This window comes from Lissotriton vulgaris, chromosome 7, assembly GCF_964263255.1.
Source record: "Lissotriton vulgaris chromosome 7, aLisVul1.2, whole genome shotgun sequence".
NCBI lineage: Eukaryota > Metazoa > Chordata > Amphibia > Caudata > Salamandridae > Lissotriton > Lissotriton vulgaris.
In genome coordinates, this window is record NC_141695.1 from 829788728 (window position 1) to 829811559 (window position 22832).

A 22832-nucleotide genomic window follows, 5' to 3' on the forward strand; every position below is an offset into this window, starting at 1 on the left:
CAGGCAGGGGTCCTGAAGGCACTATTGAAGGGAAGATAAAAGAGCTATAAAACATGTTTTGTGTGGACCCGAACCCTGAGACAGCGGCCGAATTGAAAGGGAAATTGCTGGAATTTGCAGAAGAGGCCAAACGGGAACTTAAGTTCCTGGGCAAACATGCTGAGGCCAGAAGGTATGGAGAGGGAGACAGGCCGGGTCGCACCCTGGCGAATCTAATTAGACATACCAAAAGCAATGCTTTCATACACACAATAAATGGTCCGAACCACCAGGCCATCGTAGGGCAATCCGAGATTTTACATGAATTCCGTACCTTCTATTCTAACTTATATACTACCACACACTCCACTGTACCGGAGCACTTCCAAGACTTTCTAGACTCCATTGTGTTGGTCTGGTTTAATGACACACATCGCAAATATATGGATCACCCAGTACCGATAGCTGACATTGCGAAAGTGATCAGTGGATTACCATTGAACAAGGCGCCTGGCCCTGATGGCCTTACAACCGCATTTTATAAAGCGTATTCGGAGGAACTGGCGCCACGATTACATGCTGTATATGCGGAATCGCTAGAATCTGGAATTCTCCCGGCCTCCATGAGAGAGGCATTGATCATGACCTAATTGAAGCCAAACAAGGACGAACTATCATTGGACTCCTATAGACCTCTCTCCTTAATAAATGTAGATATAAAAATATTTGCTAAACTTATAGCAGACCGCCTCCAACCACTTCTTCCGATGGTGGCCCTCCCGGACCAATCTGGGTTCATACCTGGTCGCTCCACCTCCCACAATCTCAGAACCATTTTCTCAGTGATACACTATCTCCACCCTACGGTGCACACTGCAGCCGTTTTCCTCGACGCCACAAAGGCGTTTGACTCCCTAGAATGGCCTTACTTATTCCGTATACTGGAGCGTATGGGATTCAGCCCGTTGCTTATTGCCCAAATATGTCTTCTGTATACTAAACCGACTGCACGAGTTAAAGTAAATAAAATGATCTCAAACCCATTCAAAATCTCCTGAGGTACGAGGCAGGGCTGCCCACTGTCTCCACTACTCTTTGCCATTGCTATGGAACCTCTTCCACCCAGAATTAGACAACATCATACTGCTCGGGGGATTGGTTTCAGCGCACGTACATTATTAATTTCCCTCTATGCCGATGACGTAACCCTATATGTCCTGGACCCCTCCAACAATCTGGACCCTTTGCTGCGAGAGTTCGTAAAGTTTGGCGGACTATCTGGTGTGTCAATCAACTGGGCCAAATCGGTGGTCTTCCCATTAACAGACAACACACCCGAAGTGCGGTCGGAATTCCCACTTCGCTGGGAAACAGACGAAGTTAAGTACCAAGGTATCTGGCTTAGCCACAACCTCCAAGATATCTGGTCTTTGAATTTTGGGCGGGCTGTTAATTGGCTTGAGAGGAAAGTGGCAATCTGGTCAAAACTGCCCCTTTTGATTGCAGGGAGGGTAGCTCTGTCCAAAATGATGGTCTTGCCTAAATAATTTTATTTATTTGCGAATATTCCAATCCTGCTCACGAAACATTTTTTCAGTTGCCTTCGCTCTCACTTGTTATCCTTGGTGTGGGCGGGAGGTCAAGTCAGGATCTCCTGGGCTTTGATGACTTTGCCATTGAGACAGGGGGGTCTGGGTGCTCCGGATATGCACCTATATGCACTATGTGCGCAGGCACAGTTTTTGCATTTCTGGGCCTACCCCACACCGTACCAGCCAAATGTGGCGGTGGAGCTAGATTCGGTAGCGCCTCTACCTTTGGCCCTATATCACAGAGACCCTCTGCCCACCGGTGATATTGATACTGCTAACACCCTGCGCTGGGCGTGGCGAGAATTACAGAGATGGGCTCACCTCCCGATACTCTATGCACCTGCAATTCCTTTAAAACACAACCCGATGCTGCCCTGCCTTGAGGAGAGTGGAGGTGAAATGTCATCGGATGGCACTCGCTTACGTACATTCGCTGATATATATCCTGAAGGGATGTTCAGAGACCAACCCGTAGGGAAGGAGGAGTTACAGGTCCCATTTCAAGAGATGTTTGCATATCATAAGTTGAAGTCGACGTGCCGATCTTTTTGGGAGGGTTTCCCAGACGAGCCCCCAACACTGCACGCCCTCCAGAAAGTATTAGCACGAGCCTCTCCAAGGAAATTGGTGACTCGACTCTATACCTCTATGCAAGACCAGGCCCCGATTATAGTGCCACTCATCATACAAATTTGGAACTCAGAATTAGATACGCTACTGACCGAGGAGCAATCGTCTTTTTGCTGTAAACAACTATTGGAGCTTTCTCTCAACTATAAATTGCGTCTTATTCACTTTAAATTTTTGCATCAATACTATCGCACGCCTATTAGCCTTCATCGCATGCGCTTGCGGGACGATGCTAGATGCTGGAGATGTGGCTTTGACAATGCTACCTTTTTACATATGGCCTGGAGCTGTCCTCAGCTTGCGGGCTACTGGCAGGAAATATTTATTGCTGTTAATCAAATTGTTGGGAGGTCAGATGTCCCATCCCCACACGTAGCCCTCTTGGGACTGGGAAAAGACACTGTGCCCAAGAGGCGTAAACCACATGCCATTTTACTGTTATATGCTAGGCGGCAGATTGCAGTCAGGTGGGGTCGGAAAAAGTTGCCTGAATTTGCGGCTTGGCTATCTGATGTCATTTATGGCCACACGCAGCTTGGCATATACTGGGAGCTGCTGCCCGCTGCATCCAGACCCCGAGATATTTGGGAACAATTTCTGCAATGGACGCAGGCGAGAGTGAGTTCTCCTACATCTACTCACCCCGTGGCTCAATCTGATGGTCAAGGGAACCCACCTAATTAATTCCAATAGACAGAAATGTGCACACATTTCAGCTGGGATATATATTCTGTGTTTAGTTATGCATTATGCATCACCCACAAATGCGAGTTGACTGACTGTACGAAATGCCCTGCCATGCCATCTACCTCACATGACTTAATCCTGTATATATCACAATCTACATGATGCCACCCGTAGGATTCGCTTGTCATAATCTGTTGCGTGTTAATCTAGGTTCCTGATCGATACTGTGACCTTATGCCCCTATTCGGCTATAAATCCATTTATTCCCTATATTGGCATAACCGTTCAAGTGCGATTTTCTGAAAAGTCATCTCTGGCCTCACACGAACAGAGCCACATTCCAGCATGACTCTCTGCTACTTCCTTTGCGACCAATTAGTGCAATGACAGAGCAGCAGTCACTATCTGATATTCCTAGATAACACTCCGAGTTCTTCAACAAGATAAAAACTTAGCAAACCTGGAAATCCCCGCTTGCTATGTTTTGATTAGTAATGGAACTCTAATGAGCAACTGATAACTATCACTTCCTAGTGACATCTTTAATTGACGTCTTATGTCCAGCAAACTTGCGTCAAACCCGGCACCTGTCAGGTATAAATATTACCAACGTTGCCTTAAGCAATGAGCGAGAACCTGTTGCTGATGCCAGCTGCCTGCAAGACCCCGTGTTGGTAAAAACTAGCACTCTGTCGCTGCAGCCTGCTATCCTGTGGTGGTGACGCTGCTGATTACCATTATCGCCGCTACAGCGCGAACTATGGTGCAGTACGCTTAAGGAGCTGAAACAGCCGTCCTCTGCGAAGACATCCAGCCCAGCTGCCCGCGGACGCTGTCCCCCGCCTCCTTCCTCGACGCGCTGAAGAGAAGCAGCTGCCTTTCTCGTGCAGAGAAATCCAGTCCCGGCGCTTCCGGTTTACCCTCGCGGGTGACTGGGATATCGAGAGAGACCCCTGAAGGAGATACCAATCCTCCATCATTCTATTGAGAGGTATGGTGTTGACTAAACCCTTAGACGAGAATTCTTGAAACAAACCTTGGCAAAACCAACTTAACTTAAGCTACTTACTTACTCCCCTTTTCACGTGTTAGGCTTAGGTCAGGCACACTGGGGTAGGCTTAGTTAGAAGCACCAGTTGAGTATGTTAGCCTAATGTATATATGACTGTATATATGTTTTATTACTTTTAAACCATTGTATGGCTAAGAAACCATATCAATGCTTTTACAGTTCTATTTCGCAATACTTATCTTACTGTACGTACTTTTTATAATAACAGTTATTGCAATTGTGGCAATACATTTCTCTTGTACGAGAAGAAAGACTGTTCAATAAATGTTAACCCTTTATTGACAAACGCCCGTCTCTCTATTCTCTACATACCGTGAAAGTAAACTGCACTGGACTGACTGAGTGAAATCTATGTCTATTGTTTCACACGACCCTAGAGATTGACTCTTGATCTGAGGAGCAAAGTTGTCATGTTGCACGGTTGTTGGAAAACTGAATCCCTTCTTGTCTGTGCCAAGGAAGCTGATCACTTCCTATGCAGAGAAGAAAGTTTCCAGTGACCTCTGAGCTAGTTGGTAACACAACCCAATTAAGTTTAGCATAGTCAGTGGAGGCCTGGAATATCCGCAGTTCCACGTCGATACTACTGTTTATGTTATTCCAATGCGCAGGGCCTAGAGGGAAACTAGGAACTACACTACATGGCGCCCAACGTTTGGTAAGGCGATAAACTAACGCAAGACTTATAGAGTAACTCAGTCGTGCATATTTCACAGACCCCTTTCTCCCGTAAAAACTCCAATAGACGTCTGGAGTGGGTGAAAGGTTAAAATCCGCCCGACCTTAGTAGGAAGAGATTCCTATGTAAAGCTCCGGTTTATTCAACGTTGAAGGATACAGTGTTCCAAAATATTGTGCACCTAATCTTTGTCTCCTTGGAGACCTACTCTGAAAAGCCTGCATTTTTTTTTTTTAATGACAGACAGTGAAGAAGAAAGGGAAGCAGTTAGACTGGCATCCCAGCTAATGGAGGAAGACACGAGTCTCCTACAAGCAGACCCGGATGCTATTATCATCCCGGTCCAGTTAAGAAAATCTATAACTTTAAAACTTATAGAAAACGGACTGACACCTCAGGGTGGTACAGTAATTTTCGTGATAGAGGCTCACGAGTATCGGCAGACAGAGGTATTCTATTCATGGATAAACTTTCCAGCGGCAAACGCTGCAACACAAGAGTTTCACTATTACAAAATAGAGGAACCTCCGGGAGAGTACGCTCCTTTCGAGGAGATTGAAATCCCACTTAAATTTCAAGAGCACCTGCTCTGGTTTAATGGCGCCCTAAAACACAATAATCACATAACTAGGCTCGGTCCTCTAGGGAGACCAGGAGCCACGTGGCCGGTTCTAGCCAGCTACACACCACATCCTGACATTGCAAGAATGTCAAGAGAAGAGCTGTTAGCACAGCTAAACACATTAATAAAAATAAATAGGCAATTAGTCCAATATGTAATGCGGATTGCTACAATCCAGCCAGCTGTTAATACACCACAGCTAACCCCTCATCAGGGAAACACAAATAAAATTACACCACAGAACATACAGTCATGTCTTGGTAAAACACCCGTAAAACGGGAACAAATTCCTTTCTGGTTAGCCCAGAAAATCACTCAAATAGAGGCAGTATTTCATGATACTACCCCTATTGAGAAACACGGAATCTTGACCATCTGCCTTCCTATGGGAATCGCACCACACGTGGAGGACTGTGACACTTGGGGTACAGTCTTTGCTTCCATTTACACAAAAACACACGGTGTTCCGTCCATGGCGGTAATACCAGAAGTGCTAAAACAGATTCAAAATGAATTCGGTCCAGAGCCCGCTTTAAATCTGGGTATGAAATTACTGAAAGACTTCAAGCAGGTCACGGCTATATTATTAGCCAACATAAAGGGAGAAGCAGCATCTGTGGCGATTCGCCAGAAGTTGAGGGAAACAGATATAAAAGATCCTGTTGAGCTTGCAAAAATCATAGAAAAATGCTATGAAGAATTAGGTAGAGACAGCTTGGGTGGAAAACCAGTTAAGCCCCAACTGCTCGAAAATCCTGAAAAATGATTTATTAAAAATAATTTAAATACTCCTAAAAAGAGCTGGGATGGAAATAAACAATCCACTCCCAAGGAAAAAGTTTTCCAGTCCAGAGGAAGGTCTCCTCGACGGAGGGAAAGAACTCCGACTCGAGAACGCCAGTCTCCCCAACGGGAGCCCTCTGAGAAAAGATATAACCTCAGAAATAGGGATAATATAAAAAAACCTGATAGATATCAAAGTATTGATACACGTCCCTCTCGATCTTCTCCACAGAATTCGGAAAGAAGAGGACGGTCAGACCCAGGAGAGCACACCAAGTCCAAAGACAAGGAACCTGCTCAAAATAAGAAATCTCAATTTCAGAAAAAGAAGGTAGCCAGTATTAGAGTAATCAACCATGCCGAGAATACTGAGGACACAGTTGAAAAACGGGGAGTGGGCATTGACAATGTTGGACAGTGCAGCAGAGATCAGTATAGCGCGCAAGAACTTGATGAGTCATCTGGAGACAGTGGACACGAATGAATACATTCAGGTTGAAACTGCCGACGCCAGACTTAGCGAGCCCCATAAAATATACGAAATAACATTGCGTATAGAGGGTGATAAGACTAGGAAAATTAAGGGTCTATTTTGGGATAAGCTCTCAAAAGGCTATGATATTCTGTTAGCTGAAAAAGATTGGCCCCCGGAGTTTGTCAGGGAGTGCCCTCGTGGCGAAGAAGTAATTATGCCTGCCTTCTCGAATCACATTCCGATTCACAAAAAATATACATATGCACGGAAATGGGCAGTAGCCCAGGCACCTGCATTATATAAAAATCATGTAGGATGGGATGAGGACTCTCCGCCTCACAAAATCCAACTAAAAAGTGAACCAACTGCCCAACGGCAGTATCCCATAAAGCAAGAAGCTAAAAAACAGGTCAGGGAGATCTTAGATCAACTTGAATACCAGGGGGTGATTGAAACATGCACCTCTCAAATGAACAATCCTTTGTTTCCTGTCTCCAAGCCAGACAATTCATATCGTCTAGTTTTGGACTACAGACATCTTAATACATGTTGCAAAACTTTTGCAGTACAAAACTCGCATAGTGCAGCCCTAATGAATAACATAGTTAGGAAAAAATATAAAACGACATTAGACATATCTAATGGTTTCTTTTGTCAAAACATTGCACCAGAAAGCAGATATTTGACCGCTTTCTCCGCATTTGGGTCGCAGGAAAAATTCTGTCGACTCCCACAGGGGTTCAAGAACAGCCCAGGACTATTCTCAGCTAGGGTAACAGAGTTACTACAAATCTATGATGATGAAGCATTATCTTACGTAGATGATATCTATCTCACAGACGACGACTTGGATACTCACTTGAAGAGAGTGAACACCATTATACTTGGGTTCGCAGCAGAGGGTTACAAATTCAACTTTAAAAAGTCCCGAATTGCCCATCTGACAGTACTGTTTTTAGGGTACGAATTATCAAGTGAAGGGAAAAGCCTAGCGGACAACTTCTTAGAGAAGTGCGCTGTACTCCAAGCTCCAAAAACGCTGAAGAATTTACAATCAATACTAGGTTTTCTGAATTTCGGAAGAACTTACATCCTAAATTACGCAGAGAGGGTTAAACCTCTCTACGAACTAATTAAACCTGATTTTAAACAAATCAATTGGACTCAAAAACACACAGAAATTTTGAGATCACTGCAAACAGACATGTTAGCAAAAACAAAATTAGATACACGTGACAACACGATCGATCTTGTAATCCGAGTCATCCCAGGAAGATGCGGATTCACATACCTAACCTCTAATGAGGGAGAAAAGGTACCAATTTCAATTAAATCTCACTTGTACACACAAGCAGAAAAAACATTCAGTCACACAGAAAGAACTGTGAACGCAGTGCAAATCGCACTAGCAAATGAACGAGAACTAGCACACGGCAAAAGGATTAACATCCTCACAGCGGAATCCGCCTTCGAAGCGCTATTCAGCCCAGTAAACCTGCCTACAGTGTCACTGGATCCAAAATGGATACAGTGCATAGATTCTCTAGGAGCGGAAGACGTGAAATACTATTTCGCCCCGCAATACGAAGAACTGAATGATTTAGAGTATGAAGAAGAATATCCTCTGCCAATCGAAATTCTGCCTCTCCCATTATATGCCTGTATAATCTATACAGATAGCTCTGTACAGCATTTCAATGTAGAGAGAAAATCCTACGATGCAGCATGTGCGATCATTAAATGTCGTTGGCTGTGCGGTAAAATCAAACCGAAAATAACAAAAACTGAATCAGTAAAGTACTGTTCGGCTCAAAGAACTGAAATCAGATGTTTAAAGATGGCGCTCGAAAATGCAGAACGCGAATTCCCCACACTTATAGTGTGTGATTCTCATTTTTGCGTCAATTCTTACAACAATAAACTGCAGAGTTGGATCGAAAACGACTACAAAGATAACACAGGTGCCACAATAAAGCATAAAAAGCTCTGGAACGAGGTAGCTCTTTTAAGTAAAGAACTACAAAAGACTCACGTGATTCACGCACAGAGTCTTCAACGTGATGGCGTTCATGTTGCAGGGAATTCATTGGCTAAAACAGCCACCGCGGAAGCAACTAACCCGGCTTCCGTAGCCACAAAAAAGCGTACAGATAAATACATAGACGGGGAAACCATGCTGGCAGTAAAAACGACCGTAAAAGGCGACTGTGCAGCACTACCCGTAAACTATCCACTCAATTAAGCATACATAATCGATGCAAACTCCGTTCCGTTTGCTCGAATCCCTGGAGTGGGGGATAGAGTAATTCCAAACACGAACAGGAGAATATTTTTAATAGCAGATGCACATATGGGTTTGGGTCTGAGACACCAAACAATTAAGGTTTCTCTGACTGAATTACAATCAGTATACTGGTGGCCGGGAATGAGTGTAGAACACCAAATATATGCAAACAACTGTGAAAACTGCAATAGGGATCGCAGTAGCGAACCTTGCTACCGGCTACCAGTCAGAAAGAGCGTAACGCTGCCTGCACCCCAACCTGCGTCCTATTAATTAGTTAAGACGAAAAGCACTTTTTAAAAAATGAGTCCTCCAGCACTCGGCTGACGCCTAGAACGGTTATAAAAGATTTGCGAGTCTTTATCGGCACATACGCAATTACCACGTTCCATTCTGACCAGGGTCCTGCTTTCAGCTCTCGAGCTTATAAGGAGGCCATGGCCAGCATGGGAATTGGGTTGCGGTATTCTTGTCCGTCGCATCCCGAAGGGAATAGTGTGGTAGAAAGAAAAAACCGTGACATAAAGCAATCTATAACAGCGAAGGTATTAGGTTCAGGCGCTGGGTGGGTCAAACATTTAATAAGTGTCCAGACTAGTCTTAACAACATGCCAAGAAATTCTCTAAAAGGTTTCAGCCCATACGAACTATTGTTCGGAATTAGAATGAAAGTTCAGGACCTCGATAGTCAGATGTCAGTGGTACAAGAAGAAACAAAGCACTTTGATGTAAAAGACCGTTTGGCTGTTTTACAGGAACTGAATGAAACAAGAAAATCATTAAGCAACATAAAGTTAAAGCAACAGCCAAGTACCACTGACGAGGCACCACCCGCAACAGCCCCAGCAAGGCCTGTCTGGATTCCAAAGATTGGGGATCTAGTCAGAGAAAAGATCGCGGTTAAGAAGGAATTTGGGCCTTCTTACAGAAAAGCAGTACCTGTCTTAGCAGTCACCGGAACAAGATCAGTTGTGCTACCGCCCCTTGCTGGTAAAAAGGAGAACAGAGTCGTGTCTATCGATCTGGTAAAACCACAAGCATGTGGCCTATAATCAACAGTAGGCCCAGTGGACTCCCAAGAAACAACAGAATACCCAAACTTGCAACAATCCAAGAGGTTCAAACTGAAAGACTAATCACATTCGATCAGCCTGCAGTGCACAATGAAGGACTATGCAATAATGCCATGGAACTCGTGCCTCTTGAAACACAGATTGAAACAGTTCGTCAAGAAACAACACCAGTCTACAATGATGTGGCATCAGAAAGTGCTACAGAGAGACAGATTGAAAGAACAATCCCATCAATTGACAGAACTGCCTCTGGTTATTTCATCAACTTCGACAACTTCTCTGAAGATTTAAACGACCCCGAAGTGATGCCAGAAACAAAAAAGTATTCTAAAGAAAATACAACAGGACTCCTTCAACAAATCAAAGAATTATATCTGGATTCACCGTTGATTGAGCATTGGATTATCTCAGGGGTATTCATACTCCTACTATGCCTAATTTTAGTTTTAATTTTAGGGAAGTTCATTACAATTGAATGGACACAGCAAGTCAGAACATCAACCTAGTCCTGAAACCACACAGATCATCTCACGTGAAGAAAAGAGAACTGTCAACAGTAAATGTCACAGCAATTCCAATACCTGGTGGGGTAGTATGGGAGAAAACAGACTATGAGATCTATGGTCCGGTCGAAATCCTGAAGTATCCTCATCAACTAAAGGTTTCCTTAAGTGACTTTGTGACTCCTAGTACATTCTCTGATGATTGGGACTTTAACAGTATTAATGACATGATGTCTGATTTAGTAATGTCAGCTAGATTCACAGATCATGATTATTTACAAGGTTCATCTAGTTATGAGCAGTTATTCTGTTACACCCACTATGGGGATCATTACTTGCATAAATCTGCACAGCCTAGAAATGTTTTTATGTACAATCAATGGGAACATTGTTCTACACCACCTAAAAGCAGTTCTAAAGCATTTTTTGAGAAATTCAAATACTTCTCAGGGTTTAACACCAGTGATGCAGAAACGTTTTATTATAAACTGTTAGAGAAAACAGGAATGAAAACAATGCTGACAAATTCTAAATTGATATATTCAGAAGCATTTTATGACAAAATGATGACATTTGGTTTTGATTATTGGAAAAATAATATTGAAACGAAAACAATTTGGGGTACAAAAGATTGGCAGGTGCAAGGCATTGAAGCACTATTTAGAACCTGCATGATACCAGAACAAATGTTGTTTTTAAATGACACTATACACCAAACATCTTGTCTTGGCCTAGCTAAGAACAAAGAACTTAAAACGCCGTCTATACCAAAGCCAATAGCTGAGAATACAACCACAGATATTGAATTAGACGTGTCACAAATTTTACATTTCAACAGAACACATCCTGATTGGAAAAAGTGGTTAATCTGGCCTACAGACACAAATAGCTGTCAAGATAGGTTCCTGAATAAAACACAGGGGTTAAAATTGACCAGATTAGACTCAAGATACTCCCAGAGACAACATCCAGGGATTATAACAACATACAGTGTAGGGAAACTCTGCCTAGAATGGCTAGCTACATCCACACTGGCTGAAATTAAGCAACACTTGTCTTTATTAAAAGATGGTGCTGATTTGCGCGATTTCATTCTTGGACCACGCAAACAGCGTCAAAAGCGTTTCATAGCGACCAGCATTTATGCTGCTTACAACGAGGCTTGGAAAGTAAAGCAAATTGAAACTGCTGAAAAAATACGAGAAATTGATCGTATTAATTTGGAGAAATCATTTTCTGTGGTAGACAATGGGTTAACGACTCTGTCTTCCAGAATATATTCGTTGGACAATATTGTATCCTCTGCCTTTGATGTGATAGACAGAGATTTGCTAATGTTACAACATGGCCAGTCTCAATTACGCTCTATTATAGAACTAGGCTGGACGCTGCAAAACCTTCGTTCAGGCTATGTGCCTTGGCGTTTAATCAACACAACGTCATTATTTTCCAGTTTTAACCTTACTGATAAACAGATCAGTTTGGCACAGAAAGGAGCAGACTATACAATCCTGTGCATCGAAAGACTCGAGAGATTACCATTGACAATGTCAGAGAGTCCTGTCATTGAATGGATAATACACGGAATTATCACAATTCCGATAACAACTTTCCGATTTAAAAAGTGCCTTGAGTACATACCTGCTGGCCAGTATGAACAATTGGGAGCATGTGATGGAAATTCAAACAACCTTTCATGCCACCAGCTAGTCACACCTGCAACTCAGATAAGCCCTTCTTTATGCAACTCGCAAACGGGAGTTACATTCTTAGAACGGATCACAGGTGTTGTGGCCTCGCGCCAGGGACAAGTTATCTAGTACAAGTTACGTCCATGGTCAAATGTCCATGGTCAAATGCTGTATGCAAGCATTGTTCCCGAGCGGGCCTCCAGACATAGTGACTCCCCTCTGGCCTCGTCTGAATCTCTATTCTATACGAATTGATACTTTAAGCAAAGTGAAATCTGTGCTTTTACAGACAACAGTGCCTATAACGTCATCTAAAGAGACGTATGATCTTCTAGGCTACTGAAGTCCATGACCTTTTATCAACAAATTGCCCCGTGCATTTCGTAGAAATGTGTAGCCAACTCCTTAACATGTCTAGTGCAACAAGCATCCCAGGCATATTTAAGACAGTCTTTACGGGACTGCTAACACCCTTCCAGGCAATTTTGGGAATCTTTCCTAATTTTGTGCACTCCATCTTTGGCGGCATTCCACTATTTTTGGGACTCATCGCAGGGATTCTTTTTTTGACCATCCTGCTACGTTATGGCAAGCCTCGGCTCAGACATAGCTCCCATGGGAATGGAAGAGACAATCCTAGCAATGCACTACAGGGACAGGATAACTGACGTCCTCGGATTGGCCAGGCTGAGAGATCTAAACATGACCTGGTTCCTTTCATTCAGACCGATATGGCAAAATTGCATTTTACCTGTGCTACGGTGTATGCTTTGCGGAGATGAATGCGTGTTGGACATCTGTCTTTCACTTCCATCAGCAGTACCAATGGACGTCGATACTTTGCTCAGTCCAATAACGGCTCACGCATTGTGTTGTCCCCAGCGGCTACCAATCCTGATGACGGCATTCGTGGAGACTCCTGTACTACAGCCAAGTGGTAACAGTGGAGCGAGTGATAAAAGCAACATCACCCAGGTACAACGTTCTGTGAGCATTGCTGGTCCTGCCTTCGATGACAGCAATCATTCTCACACCTGCCAAGTTACAGCGCTATCTAATTTGGTTGAACTATCACCTGATTTTGTAGACCAATTCTTTGCGAGCCTGTCTGATACAATGTTCTCACCCATAGAGAAACAATAACTTTTAGAAGCTTTCCGACACACAGCGTTCCCATGAACTCTGAATTCGGCCTTCAGTTTTGATCAACAAAAACTGCCAGGAGCTTTGGAAATCTATGTTCTTTGAATTGGACAATTTTTTTTTAATATTGACCCTTTTTGGCACAAACAATTCTTTGCTTAACGTAAAAACTATTCTTAGAGAACAGAAGCTTCACACTTCTATTTCTAATCACATCTAGAGACATAACAACATTACACCAGCCTCTAGCACACATGTTATTACAATGCATTTTTATGTGATGATTTATCTCGCATTTCTTCTGTCAGAGATACTTCATGTGTAATTCTATATGCATAATCGTTCATTGATTTCATATGCAATAATTTTTGAATGATTACTATGCTTTTAAAAAAAACGTACAGTACCTAAATTCCATGTATTACAAGTACGCCTATTTCGAATGCATTTATGTATTTTGGGGTGGGCAATGTTACACATGCATCTAATTGCTTAGTTTTAGTAATTTTGATGGACATTACCCGTGGAGTGGGTGTTGCGTGTTAATCTAGGTTCCTGATCGATACTGTGACCTTATGCCCCTATTCGGCTATAAATCCATTTATTCCCTATATTGGCATAACCGTTCAAGTGCGATTTTCTGAAAAGTCATCTCTGGCCTCACACGAACAGAGCCACATTCCAGCATGACTCTCTGCTACTTCCTTTGCGACCAATTAGTGCAATGACAGAGCAGCAGTCACTATCTGATATTCCTAGATAACACTCCGAGTTCTTCAACAAGATAAAAACTTAGCAAACCTGGAAATCCCCGCTTGCTATGTTTTGATTAGTAATGGAACTCTAATGAGCAACTGATAACTATCACTTCCTAGTGACATCTTTAATTGACGTCTTATGTCCAGCAAACTTGCGTCAAACCCGGCACCTGTCAGGTATAAATATTACCAACGTTGCCTTAAGCAATGAGCGAGAACCTGTTGCTGATGCCAGCTGCCTGCAAGACCCCATGTTGGTAAAAACTAGCACTCTGTCGCTGCAGCCTGCTATCCTGTGGTGGTGACGCTGCTGATTACCATTATCGCCGCTACAGCGCGAACTATGGTGCAGTACGCTTAAGGAGCTGAAACAGCCGTCCTCTGCGAAGACATCCAGCCCAGCTGCCCGCGGACGCTGTCCCCCGCCTCCTTCCTCGACGCGCTGACGAGAAGCCGCTGCCTTTCTCGTGCAGAGAAATCCAGTCCCGGCGCTTCCGGTTTACCCTCGCGGGTGACTGGGATATCGAGAGAGACCCCTGAAGGAGATACCAATCCTCCATCATTCTATTCAGAGGTATGGTGTTGACTAAACCCTTAGACGAGAATTCTTGAAACAAACCTTGGCAAAACCAACTTAACTTAAGCTACTTACTTACTCCCCTTTTCACGTGTTAGGCTTAGGTCAGGCACACTGGGGTAGGCTTAGTTAGAAGCACCAGTTGAGTATGTTAGCCTAATGTATATATGACTGTATATATGTTTTATTACTTTTAAACCATTGTATGGCTAAGAAACCATATCAATGCTTTTACAGTTCTATTTCGCAATACTTATCTTACTGTACGTACTTTTTATAATAACAGTTATTGCAATTGTGGCAATACATTTCTCTTGTACGAGAAGAAAGACTGTTCAATAAATGTTAACCCTTTATTGACAAACGCCCGTCTCTCTATTCTCTACATACCGTGAAAGTAAACTGCACTGGACTGACTGAGTGAAATCTATGTCTATTGTTTCACACGACCCTAGAGATTGACTCTTGATCTGAGGAGCAAAGTTGTCATGTTGCACGGTTGTTGGAAAACTGAATCCCTTCTTGTCTGTGCCAAGGAAGCTGATCACTTCCTATGCAGAGAAGAAAGTTTCCAGTGACCTCTGAGCTAGTTGGTAACACAACCCAATTAAGTTTAGCATAGTCAGTGGAGGCCTGGAATATCCGCAGTTCCACGTCGATACTACTGTTTATGTTATTCCAATGCGCAGGGCCTAGTGGGAAACTAGGAACTACACTACCAATCCCTCCACTGTTTGCAGACAACCTAGAATGGGAACGACTCACTTTTCTATGTTCTGTACAATGGTATAATGAGTAGACCGATACCTGTTTGCCTGTAAAGTTCATGTTTAATTTTTTTCTGTTATATTTCAAAGATTTACTTTATTTATTATCTGAAGCATGGCACCGTGACATGTGGATATTGCATTATCCTGTGTAGAGATGTATTCGATGCTATGTGTGTTGCTCTTCTTTAAAATTCCAATTAAAAAAGAAATAAATAAATAAAAAATAAAAAAAGGTTGCGGCGTTCCGAGTTTAGGTTTTTGTTATACCATGGTTTGGATATTTTTGTTGAAGCATTTTTTTGTTGGAGTGGAGCAATATTATCCATGATGTTGGAGATGGTTGATTTGTAGACGTCGGTGAGTGATTACACCTCAACCATGTCAACTTGGGAGGAGAGGCCAGATTTACAATGGGCAACTACTTTGTCAGAGTTAATAGCTCGTAGGTCCCTTTTCCATATCTTTGATTTCAATGGTTGTGCCTTCCTCATCAACACTTCCCTGTTAATATAAAAGAGGATGCTGTGGTGGTTGGACCAGTCACACGGGGTAATGGAATCTAGGGTGATAGTCTGCCCTTTAGAGATGATGAGGTCTAAGGTTTCACCTTTAATATGAGTTGGTTGGTAACAGTGCTGAGCCACTTCTTGATCATTTAAGAAAGATTTAATGCAAGATACAGCGGGGTTGTTGGGGTGAGACCAATGAAGGTTGAAATCACCAAGGAAGATTTGGGACACCGCTGAGTCAACGTTGCAAAATATGATTTCCATTAGCTGCTCAGCGAAAGGGAGATTGTCTCTCGGGGGGTGGTAAAAGGTGTGAAGTTTACAAACCGGTAGGTTCATACTTGATATGCTCAGACAGAGGTATTCACAGGAGGAGGGCGTCAAGGAATCTGAGTGAGAAATCGAGAGTGTGTTCCTGTGGATACAGGCTATGCCTCCGCCCAACTGCAGAGCTCTGTCTAGCCTAATTATGTCATGAGTGGCAGGTACTAGGAGGTCTAAGATAGGAGTAAAAGCCGGTTTAGCCAAGATTCAGTGAGGATGATAATGTCTAAATTATTGTGTTGGGTGAGGTCGAAAATATCAGAGGCGTGTTTACCAGCTGATCTGCCATTAAGTAGTGCCGTTTAAGTTGAGGTGGATTTGGGGGGGAAGAAGTCTGGGTGACGTTCACATGGGTGAGGTTGTCAGAATTGCTACATCTAAGATTCGGAGGAGGTTCTCTGTTCGGGTTAGAAAAGATGGAAAGTATTTGTCTCGGGGTAGATGTTAGATTTGGACAATGTAGAGCTAGAGTTGTGAGAGTCATGTGGGTCAATGGTCTCAGGGTGGGACTCAGATCCTCTGTGGCTGGCTGGGGCGTTGGGTACTAAAGTATATTTCAGGGTGGATGGAGCTAAAGGCTGATCCATGTGATCAATATCCCTAGTGGGCACTCTAGGCCAATTCGTGGAGGTGAGGAGAGAGCTGATCATAGGGAAAAGATCATTTGAGAGGGCTTTCAGTTCATGTAGCTCAGGGGAGAGAAGGGGTAACTGTAGAGATATATCATCAAGGCACACAGCCATGTCTAAGTGTTGGGTGAGGGGAGGAAGATGTGGGGGAAAAGCGAGCTGCAACGGGGGGCCTTGTAGTAAGCCTGTTGGAGCCTTAGAGGAAGATCGATGCCCAGACTCTAATCTCGTATATGGCGAAGTTAAATGGATGGAGACGGGGACATCATCTGCTGCAGGGGAAGACTGTAGGACTTGAGGGAGCCTCTCAGCTCGAAAGTCATTCTGTATCGGACTGACATTCGGTGAGGAGATTGAGCCCATAGAACCGACAAGCAGCTGAGAGGGTGTTCTAGAGAGTTGACGCATTCTGACTGGGGACAAAGTGGCTATGGGATCATCAAGCTAACCTTCATAGTTTTCTTGTGATTTATTTCTAAGCTGTTTCTGATGGTATAGTTGTGCAGGCTAGAAAGTTGGGGCTGGAGGCCGATTCTGGTGTAACTTAGCAGCACAGGATCATCATCGTACAGCCGATGTATTGTGCGCTGGCCTCCCAGCTGAGGAGGATGACAGTTGGCTTTGTCTAAATCCTATGACATGTCGGCGATATCCAAATAGGGGATTGTGTCCAGAACATAACCTTGTTTAAGCCTAGGTTTGTGGGGATTCTACTTGAGATGTGTGTGCCGTCCCCCAATTTGACCTGCACTCATGTGTTGGCGTACAGCTGAATCACTGCCCGCAGAACGCCAGCTGGCAGGCCCCACTCCAGAGGTTTGTGCCAAAGTGACCCTCTTGGGATGCTACTGCATGCAGCCTTAAAGTCAATAAAACAAGAGTAGAGAGTAGAGAGTAGAGCTGCAACTGTAGACTTTATCACACATTAGTGCCAGCGCCATCAGTCTTGTTGTATTGCCGAAGTTATCTCTGAAAGCGCACTGATTTCTGGAGAGGATCATCACAACGTCTATCCAAGATTTCAAGCTGTCAAGCAAAAGGCTGGAAAATAGTTTGACATTGTTGTCAATGAGCCCTATAAGGTGAAAGCTTCTGGGGTCAGATTTTGAGCCCCCTTAACCTCTTGCGCGCTGATGACGAGCTCAGCTCGTCATGCAGCACGGTGGTGCTGTGCTGATGAAGAGCTGAGCTCGTCATGACCCAGCGGGGATAATTCCCCCGCTGTGCTGGGCGTTCCATTGAGCGGGCGTGGCCATGACGAGCTCAGCTCGTCATCAGCACAGTGCCACCATGCTGCATGATGAGCCAATCGTCATCAGCACCGCGGTGCCGCGTGTGGCCCCCCTCACCCCGCGCCGCTAGGGAATAAGCCCCGCGGCAATGGGGTTAAAAATCGACTAAATAATCACGCCCCGTGAAGAATCAGTGTTGCAAGGTGTTGCCAAGAAGAGACCAAATAATGGAGACATTACCTCGGCCCAAAACGAGGGGTCAGAAGTAAAGAGGGCTTTTGGTAGACCATTGGGGCCGGGAGCTCCATCCTTCTGCATGCTGGTCAATTTTTGCCTGATATTATCTATCATCATACCGGTCGCACAGGTTGTTAAGCATGTAGGCCACCCTGGTATTCATCAATCCCAGCATTCTGCAGCACCGTCGGTAGGTGCATAAAAACTTTGAGTCCCTGAACTTATGTGTGGATTTTTTTCCAATTAAGCATTTAACAGCAGGTAGATTTGACACAGTAAGCCATAACTTAAATATGGTGTGTGCCTCTGAAAGGCCAGCAGTGCTGGGAACTGGAAACTATCAGTCTCTTTCTGGGCTTCACACATATGCATACTTCAGTGAGGTCAACAGTTATATTATATAACATGCAAAGACTTCCGGGTTCAAAAAGTGAATGGGTTGGGATCCGAAAACCTATGGATGGGTGTAAATGTTGGTCTCTATTATGCACCTAAAATGGTGGCCAGGAAGAGAGATTCAGGTAAAGACTGTGAGTGGGTAAGGTTGAGAGTGACAGGCAGTAGATAAGGGGGGAAATAGGGAAGGACTTAGGTTTTGATGCAGAGGAGAACAGGACTGAAGAACTGGAATGTATGATGGGTGGAATGCTGAAGAACCGTTTAGGTGATGGGCAGGTGAACACTACATGACTGACAGATGGGGTCGGTAGAAGGTACCAGACAGGTAAATGTAGTAGCATCTCTGGAAGACGTGGGTTGGTGATGGGATGAGGGTAGGACAACAGGATGTGGGAAGATAACTGGGGCAGGATTAAAAGATGGTGTAGCTGAAGATGTCTTGACCAAAAGAAAGGCGCTGATGAAGAGTGTTGGACTGGTGAACGCAGCAGCAGGTGTGGAAGATGTAGTTTGTTGAAGGCTGGATGTGGGAAGATAAAAAGATGTGAGTGGATTAAGGGAAGAGGACTGAAGGCCCAAGCAAAGTTAAGAGGAAGGGAGGGGAGGGGAGATCCGAGGGATAAGGGTTGTTGAAGATGGAGGTAGTAGGAGGGCATAACTGATGGAAGGGGGTTCTTGATCGGAGAAAGATGTACGGTTCTGAAAATGGGAGACGTGCAAGAAAACCAACATGAAAGTGTGGGAGTAAAAGAGTACCCTGAAATTGAGTCACCCCAAAATGTCCTTCAATCAGATTTCCCATAATGTACTGTATCGGAAATGATGTACTGGATTGGTAGTGTGTCCCTGGGTTAAGGCACCTCTCAGAACACTAAAATCTAGTAAAATAAAATGAATTCATTAAATTGAGATTGAGTAAGTGGACCCACTCAATAACTGAGTTCTAGGTCAATGAAAAGTTAAAAGGTTTTATTGCAAAATTAAAAAATAAGCGGTACAGAGTCAATGCCATGAAAGCTCTCAAATACAGAGTTATATAGAGTTTGTAAAAATTAGAAACTATGCCAAGTTCCAATGGGATAACCAAAATCAGAAAAGAATCGGACAGCATCCCTGGTTAAACTGGAAAGTCTTCTAAAAAACGTCTACCTAAAAAACCTGTCTCGCCCCTAAAATCAAGGGTTTTTAATACATAATTCTTGCATATTAAATCAAAATGTCTGCAGATTCATCATGGTTTGAGTGAATATATAATTTCTTCAGAAAATCAGAGCATGTGAAAGATCAATGTCACATTACCTTAATACTTAAGCACTAATCCACTACATGAATAATTATAATTATTCAGCACCCTCTATGTGAATGTTATTCTGAGACGTTTGAACAAAACAGATACATTGACAATGACGCATTATGGGAATGAATAGGTCTCAGTGAAGACATGGCAACATGCAAGTTACAACTGAATTTCAGGAAGTTTATCTTGAGCAGAACTATAATAACAGTGGAATTATCCTAATATATTTCAGCTTGACTGTGTGCAGCTGAGATTGTGGGGAGACCATTGGTGCAATGCTGGAAGCACTAAATGTGTGACAGAAATGACTTCTATTTTAGGTAAGATGGCGTTTCACACAAAAATGGGGCCTTGTTAACATACATTACATTAAACACTTCTACATGTAATAGGTAAGTCGTCATAGGTAACTCGTTTAAAAAACAATTATACTTAATCAGTCTGTGCAAGTGGAATCAAGTGTTTAATTGCCTGTTCTCCTTGTTAATAATGATACAAAATTCTAAATTAATAAAATTCTCTTACAAAGGCTTGGAAGGATGTGAAGGGGAATTGGGAAAAGATGAAAAGATGCAGTAGGTGAATGGAGAAAGACAGGATTGTACGAGGAATGGCTGGATTAGGAAAATAGGGATCTCCTTTGATGGCATTTCCACCAGCATGAGGGCTGCAGTATGAGTGATTGTCTGCTGAATACATCCAAATCGCCTGCAACCCCCTGGAGGAACGAGAGCCTGATTATTGCATACAATTAATTATTGCATATGACTGCAAATGTCTCTTCCAGTTCTATAAATAATCAAGCTTCCTAGCAACCGACAGAGATGCCACAGGGTTAGGATGGGCCTGGGCACATTATTTACAAGGACCAGATCCCTGGGGAGTTTTAGCGGATTCGGATCTTACAGCCTTGGGCAGAGTACCTAAGCTGGTCACACTTGCGAACGTCCTGACGCAGGTAGGACCTAGGACGGCCACGTTGTGCAAGATTGCTGCGTCCAACCATTGCAACAGCTGAGGATAAGAGGTATAAGCCATGATCGGGCCTCGACTCTAGCAGCATCTCAGGATCACTAATAGAGGCCTTTTCTGCTCAACACACAAACATCATTTTAGGATGAGATTGATAGGCCGGGACCAACCCTGGATGATAGCATCATCTCAGAATCAGGATTACAGGCATTTCAGGGTTAGAGTTATTACACGGCACGATCAGGCATCGACACTAGCAGAATCTCACGCTCAGGAATATAGGCCATAACAGCTCCCCGACACTAGCAGCATCTCAGAATCAAAGATAGGATAGGATAGTATTTATAAAGCGCACTAATACCAAGTGGTGTCAAGATGCTAAATACACAGGCTGTAATTGGACCCTGACAGTAGCATCGTTTCAGGAGAAAGTTGCAGGCCACGAGAGCTCCCTTTACAGAAGCATCATCTTAGGATCAGACGTACAGGCCCTCATCGAGTCTTAAGATCTCACAATCAGAGCTACGGAGCATGATCAGGTCTTGATGCTAGTAGCATCTGAGGATCAGAGATACAGGCTGTGATCGCACCCTGACAGTAACAGCATCTCAGCATCAGAATTACTGGCCATTCTAGCTCCCTGATACTGGCAGCATATTGGGATCAGAGATACAGACCATAACAGGTCTCTGGAACCAGCAGCATCTCAGAGTCAGAGATACAGGTCACAGCATTAGCAGCTTTGAAGGATCAGAATTCGAGCTTCCTAGTATTAGCAGCATTTTTGGATTAGTAATGCAGACTATGATCGCGCCATGGCACTAGCAGCATAGTGCGTAAAGAGTAATATGAGCAGCGCGAGGGCCAGGGGTGGGGCTGATTCGTGCAACTGCACTATTACTGCAGCCCTAACCAGTGTGCATGTTAGATTGGCCAGCTGTCTAGAGATGGCCAATTCGACATGCGCACTTGAGTGCTTGCAATCCCAGGGCTGAGAAATAGCCAGGGGGTTGCAACCACAGGCCCCCAGCCTCAAAATGAGTGCTGGGTTAGCCTGCTTCAACCAATCCTGGAGCTGATTGGCTGTATTCATGTTGCACAAGGAAGGAAGTCCTTCCCTTTCCTGCTGGAGTCACCACCGAGGAGAGTGCCAGGACGAAGTGAGACCGCAACCAGAGCCTGCGTGCCAGCAAGTACAACATATATGGTGAGTTTTTTGGGCATTGTGCTGCGGGGAATGAGATTTTAATACCTGTTTTGATCAATTTGATAACTTATCTCATTCATCAATTTTGGATCGTTTGTTGTCTGTCATTGAGTAAAAGACAGCCTCTGCATAGGTTAGATAATCCCCATTAACAGACGCCACTCTGAAGAACCACTTACGACTGATAAAGTTTAAAAGGTTTAATATAAAATTAAGAAAAGTTGCATATACAATCCTCTCAGGATCAAATTCATCAAATATACAGGAACTAATAGGAACATATATTCCCTAAAGAACCTCAGTCTACAAACAAATACAATTAAGGTCAGTTCCAAAATCAACAAATTAAAAAGCATCGATATGAAGTGGTTCTTCTGCGTCATCTACAGAAAGAGAAAAATAATCAAGTTAAATCTGTCCCTACTCTATACTAGGTGACATCCCTACTTCGCAAATTTCTAGAACCCTAAAAAAAGTGTCAGCAGTTTGACTCCCTAAGAAATTCAAACTCTCTTAGCCTCTAAAGGTAACTTAAGTTTAAAGAAGCAGTACCCTCTCTGCCTACCCATCCGCTCTTCTAAGGGTCCTCGGCCTACTGCTCCCTTGCGCTCTCTGATCTCTCTCAGCGCATCTGCTCAAGTCATCTGCTCTTTCTAACTTGCCTTCGCTCTCGCTCTGAACAATTCGCTATCTTCTCCCCGGGGTGCT